The sequence below is a fragment of the Papaver somniferum genome, chromosome 9 (genome assembly GCF_003573695.1).
Source record: "Papaver somniferum cultivar HN1 chromosome 9, ASM357369v1, whole genome shotgun sequence".
Classification (NCBI taxonomy): Eukaryota; Viridiplantae; Streptophyta; class Magnoliopsida; order Ranunculales; family Papaveraceae; genus Papaver; species Papaver somniferum.
Window position 1 is genome coordinate 1 of NC_039366.1, and position 8701 is coordinate 8701.

The 8701-nt window shown below is 37.1% G+C and overlaps 1 long non-coding RNA gene across 1 annotated transcript; it reads right to left on the bottom strand.

Moving 5' to 3' along the window:
- Positions 1–1084: 1084 nt before the first annotated feature.
- Positions 1085–1511, bottom strand: LOC113312219. Its single transcript, XR_003341649.1, has 3 exons — positions 1398–1511; positions 1220–1282; positions 1085–1127 (listed from the first exon to the last, which is right to left on the bottom strand). It is a non-coding gene; the product is annotated as an uncharacterized LOC113312219 (long non-coding RNA).
- Positions 1512–8701: the final 7190 nt, after the last annotated feature.

Here is an 8701-nt window from a genome sequence, read left to right on the forward strand (position 1 = left end):
GCCCAAACACGAGCAGGGTTAAGTGCACTAATGGGAACATTATCTATATACCCCTACTATAGGGCCCATTGAAATATACCCTTACCAACTTAAATTATATCCCTAAGATTAATACATTATCAAAATACCCTCTTTTGTATAGTGTATATACAAAATCACCATAACTGACCACTATTCAAAAAAAAAGAAAAAGAACCCACTACCTCTACTGCCCGCCACCACTCACCACCACCATTGTCCACCACCATCACTGTCCACCACCACTGTTCACCACGACCGCCGTCCACCACCAACCACCGCCACTGTTCACCACCGCCGCCATCCACCACCACCAACCGCCACCGCTTCCAACCACCACCAGCCGCCCAAAACCACCTCCAACTACCACCACCACCCAAATCCACCTCTTCCCACCGCCACCACCGACCACTGCTGCTGGTCACCGCCACCGACCACCACCACCGCCGTGAAAGCAGCTTTTTCAAGTTGTCCCCGAAATCTAGTCCAAGAACGTAATTGAGCAAACTAAATAAAGTAAAATTGTTGTTAATCCCAAGCCAAAATGAAACCATGTATGTATGTTCTTGGATAGATAGACTGAAGGATCAATAAATGCAAATTGAACAACAAGAGAAAAAAGGAATAGACTGACCATGTAGCAACATACTTCAAACAAAAGACTCTTCGATCAACAAACACCATTACGAGATTCACTAGTCTAATGTTCTACAAGCAAGTACTAGGTACTGTAAATTATTTAGTAGTCAAAATGAAACCATAAACCACATAACGAAGAAAATACACATCATTCCGAATTGCCAATCAAAAATCTGGCTAATAGCATCACGACTTCTTTAACATTCCGCTTGAGTGATAGATACCAAAAACGAAGTCCAAAATTGTTTCCAATTAGTTATTGAAGTGTATAATTCAAATGAAATGCATTAGTACTATCATTACAGTTACGGGACATTTAAGAAATACTGAAAAGTTAAGTAGCTATAAAAAAGCACCTGGTGACTTGCAAAAAATCCAAAAATGTACTCCGTTGAAGCCTCAAATGATAGCTCCTCGAGTAACTGGTAATCTTTGTCATGGCTTCGGGCAGTGGAAGCGACATAAGTTCCCTGGCAGGCCAAAATATACATTTAAATCTTAACGTCCACACACGAAAAATAGTATAAAATCGACAGACAGAAAATCTAAAATGCTGCACAACCTCTCCAACCAGGTAATTGAACCTCAGAAACCAAGGTATAGAACTGTAGGAATCATTGAGTACCTGGGTAAGAAATATTTAATCTTGTTAGCATGTATTTGTTGCTTTGCATAACATATACAGACATAAGACATAGAAAAATCCATCAAAAATTGATTTGCCAAAGTTACTGGCATACAAGTACTTGCTCTAGCATCTGGATGTTTGTACAAGCTATTCATAGAAGTGAATCTTTCTGATACACTTTTCTTTTGGCGATACTTGTTTTCTTCCAATTTCTGCAAAAATGAATCATCACAATTTTATATCATCTGTACAAGCTAGAGCATACGAACTCAACATCTAGGCTCGTTACATGCAACATAGTATTACAGAATACATGCAACTACCACCACCATACCACTACCAACAAGATCCACTGCTGCAAAACAAAACAACCCGCATCTACACCATCACTAAATCCAGATAACAACTACTGAAATCAAACAGCTTCACAAACAAACACCAAACAACTACAGCCACCTCCAACGACACCATCGTTACCACCCATAAAACCATCCGTCGAATCAATATTTGAAGGTTAAGAACATACACTAAACAATATCACCAAATCTAACAAAAATTTGAACATCACTAGTTTCAGAATCAATAAAAATACCAAAAATTAAAATCAAAACCTAAAAGAAAACAATCTCGATCTCAGTCGAATCTAAATAAACAAAAAAATCAACACAAATCAAACTTCCAAAAAGCTCTGCAACCAAAATTGAAAATCATACATAGTGAATCGATCTCCCTGAAATTTGAATCTGCAACTCAAAATCCATCTCTGAATCTGGCTTAGAAATTAGTTAAAACCGAAACTAAATAAATAAAGAAACAAATCTGAATCCGCAACTCGAAATCTGAATCTGAATCTTCAACTCGAAATCGAAACCAAGAAAATCAAATCAATTTCTGAATTAAAAAAATCGGATCTAGAAATCAAACACAAATCATGATAGATCTGCTGATAGTAGTGGCAGACGTGACGGAGGTGGTGGTGCTGGTTGTGGTGCGGCGTTAGATATTGTGGTGGAGGTGGGAGCGATGGAGATGATGGTGGTGCAGCGACGGGCATTTCTAAAGTCGCTCAAGGGTAAGTGTCCCAAGTCAGTCTCAATGAAGGGCAATTATAACATTCCCACTTATATGTTGGTTTATTCTTCCTTTATCTCTCCACCCTTGTCAGCTACCAACGGTATATACTTGTACTTTGTTGATCATGTATGCGGACTTAGGACCTCATCAGCTATAGATTCTAACCACTTTATCGGAGAGGCTACGATGTGGTTGGGCCACGTACTTCAAGTATGTGGTCCCTCTTTATATTTTGACATATATCGTAAAGTAGAAAAAAAGTTTAAAAACTGTTTTATTACACAACTATGTAACTAAAAAAGAAATTAACTTCCTACTTTTTCTCAAAAAGTCAATGCTTTACGGGAATTTAGAGGGGGCATTAGGTTATACAGATGTCAAGAATACAGGCCCGACCACATCGTGACGGAGCGCCACTTTATATTCATCCGTGGAATAAATGTAACCGAATCCACAAAGAAAATTCAACTGACCAGAAGAATATCCGTTTTGATAGATGTATCTTGGCAGATAAACATATTCTCCGATTACGGGATTACAGATGTAGATAAGATCGGTAGTAACGGAATTGGGGGTGGCTTAGGGGTGCTGCAGCCACCCCCAAAATTCTAAATACAGACCATTTTTCATTTTTTCCAAGGCAAATCTTGTGGGAAAAAAATTTAGCCCATCCTAAATTTTGATTTTTAGGCTAATATATTCGATTTAGCACACCTAGATCTTCGATATTGCTTCCGTCGTTGAAGATCGGGATTCCAAGTGTTGTCCTGGAATATGTTGAAACATACCAGACCATTACAGGAACCAACCATGGAGGACAAGGCGCACAAGGGTTCTTCTAGCTGATCATCAAAGGGATAAAAATTATCTATTCTACGAAGTGTTTGATAGGAGTATTCTTTGTCATGGACATTTATATCATCAACGTAAATAGGAGACCTTCCTTGGTATTATTTAATAGATCATGCCAGGGTTTGCAAACTAGTTTGCAGTTGATGATGGATTGGTGTGGTAAACGAGAGAATATGTTCAACATGATATCATGGTACAGTTTCTCCATGTTCAGAGAAATTATTAAGCAAACAGAAAGAAAGAAGTGCAGCCAAAATCCAGAAAATGAAATGTAATCAGAAGAATTTGTGATCACCTGTTGTTTAGATCCCCCACTTTGCTCTTTCTTTATTTTTCTTCGCTAGAATTAGATTTGTTCCCTCAAATAGTGGAAACCTAAATAAGGAAAATAGACAGGATTCGGACACCATAGTGTATCTTTGGTTTTCTTTTATCCCTCGTGGTTAAAACGGTGACTTTCCCTTTATAATTTGCCTTCCTTCTTAATACTACCGAGCAAAAAAAAGAAAAAAAAAAAAGTACTAGTCCAAAATTTAATACTTTCCTCGAGAATAATAAAAAAAAAATCACAAAATTTAATGAAAGTTTACTGATACAAAAGCATCAAATGCAATAAGTAGCTGTAACAGCGGCAGTATCAGTATAAGAAGTGGCAGAGTTATGACCCTAACCACACCAAATTAAGAACAATTAAGCGAAACGAACAAAAATATCGTATACTTGGATTATAGTATCCCTGGTTATCTAATTGATAATCGATTGCTTATGGAGTTTAAAACATAACTACACGTACCATAACCCAAAATTATCAAAGCCGGAAACAAAAAAAAAAAACAATCTAACACTTATTCTTCTTTATCACAACCAAAGCATTTCAAAAAACGATGGTAACAAGAAATAAAAAACCAAGTTATCGCTAGATTATGGTGACGATGATGATGATGACGACCCACGGGATTATCGTTTCCATGGTGAGGATGGTGGTGGTGATGATGATTACCATGGTGGTGGTGATGATGACCAACTGGATTATCGCTTCCATGGTGGTGGTGATGAACCACTGGGTTATCGTTTCCATGGTGATTATGATGGTGGTGATGATGGCCCACTGGATTATTGCTTCCACTGTGGTGGTGGTGGTGGTGGTGGTGACCTCTATGGTGATGAAGGTGGTGGTGATGAACCATTATAGGTAACTTTGATGATTAATCTAGCTCTTCAGAAAGATTGAATTCTCCTTTGACAGACTGACTCCCCGGAAAGCACTAGTAGATGTTTGTGAAGAAGAGCAAGCGTAAAAACTTAGTATTTATAGAGATGATTAGTCCGGCTACAATCTAAGTCCTAACTAAATTAGGTAATTAGAGACCTAAACACAATAAAACTCTTAAGTTTGAAAAAAAAAACTCTAAAGATGTGTGCTAATTATTAGCTCACCGATGATGGTTGACTAAATACAACCCTCCCCTCAGCTGGGGTATATACAACCACTGTTTCGGTACTTTGAAGATTCATTAAATACAACCAAAAAAATAAATAAAATCAAATAGTATTTGTAGAGCAACATATCTTAATCGAGGTTCCTATCGAGTCTGCTTGACTGGTTATATGTAGTATTCTCACATGGGGCCTTATTGATTGTATATACCTTCCTGCTGGTTACAAATGCCCACTCAGAAAAGATGCATTCAAATGTTCTTGAAACTTGTTTTGAGGCCTATTGATTTTTTCGCGGCATACTGAATAATATCAAAATAAGGTCACTAAATAAAAAACATCATTGCCCCTTATCTACCATTTTTAACAATGTCATAACTACCCTCATTTAATTAGTGTTAATGATTATGATTAGTTTTAGTAATAACGATTAATCGGTAATGTTAATGATTATGATTAGTTTTAGTAATAACAATTAGTTTTAGTTAAGTTGTTAGTTAGTTGAAAAAAATTGATTTTTAACTAAGAATGGGTTTTTGAGAGAGGAAGAAGAAGTGAAAATATTTTTGGGTTTTTGAGATTTGGGGATTTGAAGCCAAATCCAGAGGACGAATATATTAATGAAGAACCTTTTGCTAATAATACACAGGTATACTCGTATACGACGTCTAATCTCTCTTTTTTAGCTCAAAAATATTGAAAATTTCCAAACTTATTTGGAGTTCGATCCTTGGTATGGTTGAAATATAAGAGCCGAACTTCTCATGAGAAGAACAGTTCGACTTGTTCGATATAAGGTTAGGCTAATAATTCAAACTTCGCCTAAAGTATATACTAAGTTCGGCCTTAAAGAACATAGTTTGGCCAATAACTAAAAAAGTTTGAGACACACGGTGTGATGTTCGGATGAAAACCTATACAAGTTAAATCAGCCGAACTGTATTGCATTAAACTCCGCCAAGCTTACATGTTCGACTGAAAACATTGAGCAGTCAAATGTGCCGAACTTCGTTGAACCCTAGTTCGGCTGAAAATTGAATTACTAATTCCAGCCGAACTGATCTTCCACATAGCAAAAAAAATAAGAAAATGCCTAAGTTCGTCTGTTTTGTCGCAAACTTTTGGTCCGAACCAACTTTTGATAATCAAAGAAACTTTATTCTATCGATCAAGCTAAGCAATAATGGTCAAAATCTAGATGGGTTTTTGTGAAATACCTTCTAATATACATTATCGGGGGTTTTATGGAGGGTCTTCGACTGCTGGAAATGGAAAAAGAAAAAGAAAGAAAGAAAGAAGAATGAATAAGAAATGTGTTGAAAGAATAAGGATTGATTCTAGGTTTGATTAGTTTTAGTTTATATTTTTAATTTAACTAAGCGTATTTCAATAATTTAATTTATTTTAGTTTAAGTTCTTAATTAAATTGAAGGGTATCTAAGTAATTTAATGTAATTAAAAGATAACCTAGTAATTTTGGTATGCTTAGACACCCCTTATAAAGATACCTTAGATGGCATCATCATTTAGTATGCCTCAAAAATATTGAGTATTCCTTAAAACAGGTTTCATGTTCTTCTGATGGGGACAAAGTAACCATCGGTAGGCTATTTTTATTCAGGCCTAGACGTCATATTGATTACGTCCTCATACCAAAATTATTGGAGCCAGATGATGATAGTAGTTAGCAGTTCTCAAAGAACGACACATGCGTGTTTTCTCAATCGACTATTATCCAAACCTAACCATAGTCTCAACACTTATTCGACGAGTGATCTCGTTTTAGAAAACCTAGGCCAAACCTTAGAAGAACAAACATAATCATGTCATTCAATTAAGAGTGTTGGATATTAAGTGTAAGCGCAGTGTTAGAGATTTTAGTTTTTCTCCAATCTTTTGAGTTTGTCATGTAGTCAGAGAGGAAGCCAAAAGTTGACTAACCCTGGCTCTGCACCCCCTAAGATCCCACAAATCATATAAAATCCCCTAAAATTTATTTTATTTTCTGTATTTAGCCCACCTAACGTGCAGTTGCGGAAAATCCCACAACTACACCCATTGTAATGATAATAACACAAAGCTTAAGTCATCTGTATCAACTCAAACATTAATGATATTGCTCACCACTTTGACACTAGAATGATCTTCACGAACAATTTGTATTGAACATATTGAGTTCTTACAATGATTTCAAGATGAACTTACATACAACAATGGAGAAATATAAGATGAATGTTAAGTTCTAAAGATGTTATCTATGTTCTCTAGATGATTTCCTTAGTACTTCTCTCTTCATTGATATCTCTCTTTCTCTATCATTTTTGAACTCATATATACGAAAATATGACTAGTAGAATACAACTGAGGATCACATGCAAGATCTTGTTAATTGATCTTATTTCAGTTTGTCTTATTCGCCAGGATTTGGGAAGATGTCGCTGTCCTTCGCGCTACTTTTCATGTCTTTCACACAACTCCTTTTAGACCGATCTTCGTTCTGTATTCATCGTGTAATCATCTCTTCACACTCTTTCTTCATCGAAGTGCTTCTAATCTTCGCCTTGCTCTTTGGTAATCGTGATAGCTTCGTATTTAGGGTTGTTTTATCTAGGCCGGGCGAAGTTAAGTTACGTCTTGTGCAATATTTCTCCCCTACATTTGTTTATTCTCGCGTTGTTCTTCTGCAAGTGGAACAATTCGAGAATTCTTGGTCAATCTTCTTGTCAGACTTGTCTTTTTGATTTCTCTTTCTTACCCGACACACTTCCGCAATTTCCACGTAACTGCTACACGTGTTGACGGTTTTTTCCTTTTCAAGCGGCACGTCTTTACTGCTTTTCTTCGGATAAATATCTAGGACGGAGGTAAAAGAAAATACTTTATTTTTCTACCGTCTCCTTCCTCTGTTCATCTTCTTCTTATTTCAAGTTCTTCTTTTTTCTTTCAAGTTTTTTGAGTTTCTGACTTCGCTTCATGGCGGACCAAAACGAGTCTTCTCCTGCTACTGTTTCTCCATCATTTGCTCGGTGAGTTAGTTTTGCCTCAATTATTCACATTTTGTTTTTCTGTTATGTGATTATGACCTTTGTGGTTTTTCCTTCCACCATTGTTACTTCGAGTTTTATAATTTTAATATTCCCATACTTAACCATGCAGTTCTAAGCGTAATCCTGCAAAGAAGTGGTCGGGTGGTCTTAAAGATTTCCAAACTGCACTGAAGGAGAAAGGTTTTTTTCATCTACCCAAGAGTACGATGACAAGGTCGGGTCAGAATTTGGGTAAGATAATCTTCAATTCTTACGAATTGAGGTGGATAGTGGGTTTTCTCAAACCTCATGGTAAGATCCCGCTAGTTCAAAGGTTTGACACAATGTTACTGAAAATAGACTGATTCATTAATTGATAGCATTTCCCTACAGAGTACTAGCATTATATAGCTAGGTAAAAAGATGAACTACTACTAAGGTAGCTACTACTAACAACCCACTCGGAAACGATAAGAGCGGTGATGGTTCTTCTTCCCAACTGGTTGTTGATTTGTTCGGGAAGCTTTCTTTCGCAAATGACGAGCTAGTTCGCGTGAAGACTGAGGCCGGGCAGTACAAAGAGGGTTTGAAGGCTAGGTACGCGTTGTTGAAATATCTCAAGAGGGCATTTCTTATTAACGCTGATCGTTAGGCATAGAGGCAGTGTAAGCCAGTTGTTCGAGAAACTGTTGATCAAATTAGCACTATAAATGGTGTTCCTACTATAGACTTTCCCGACATTTTTGTGCTTTAAGATGAACCTGTGGAGCATGGATCCAGTGATGAATAAGAGGTCTATGAGATTGAACGATATAGCGGCGATGAGGAAACCTATGAGGAGAACGTTGATTCTGAGGGAGAATTTGTTGATCAAGATGGTCAAGGAGAATTCAATGAAGTTTCCGCGAGAGATGGCCAAGGCGAGCACCAACTTCTCCAAATTGCTAGCGAGATAGATTCTGGTTCGGAGGTCAGCCATCAAGAACCTACTTCGTCTCCTAAAAGAGACATTCCTGGTACTCCGTAC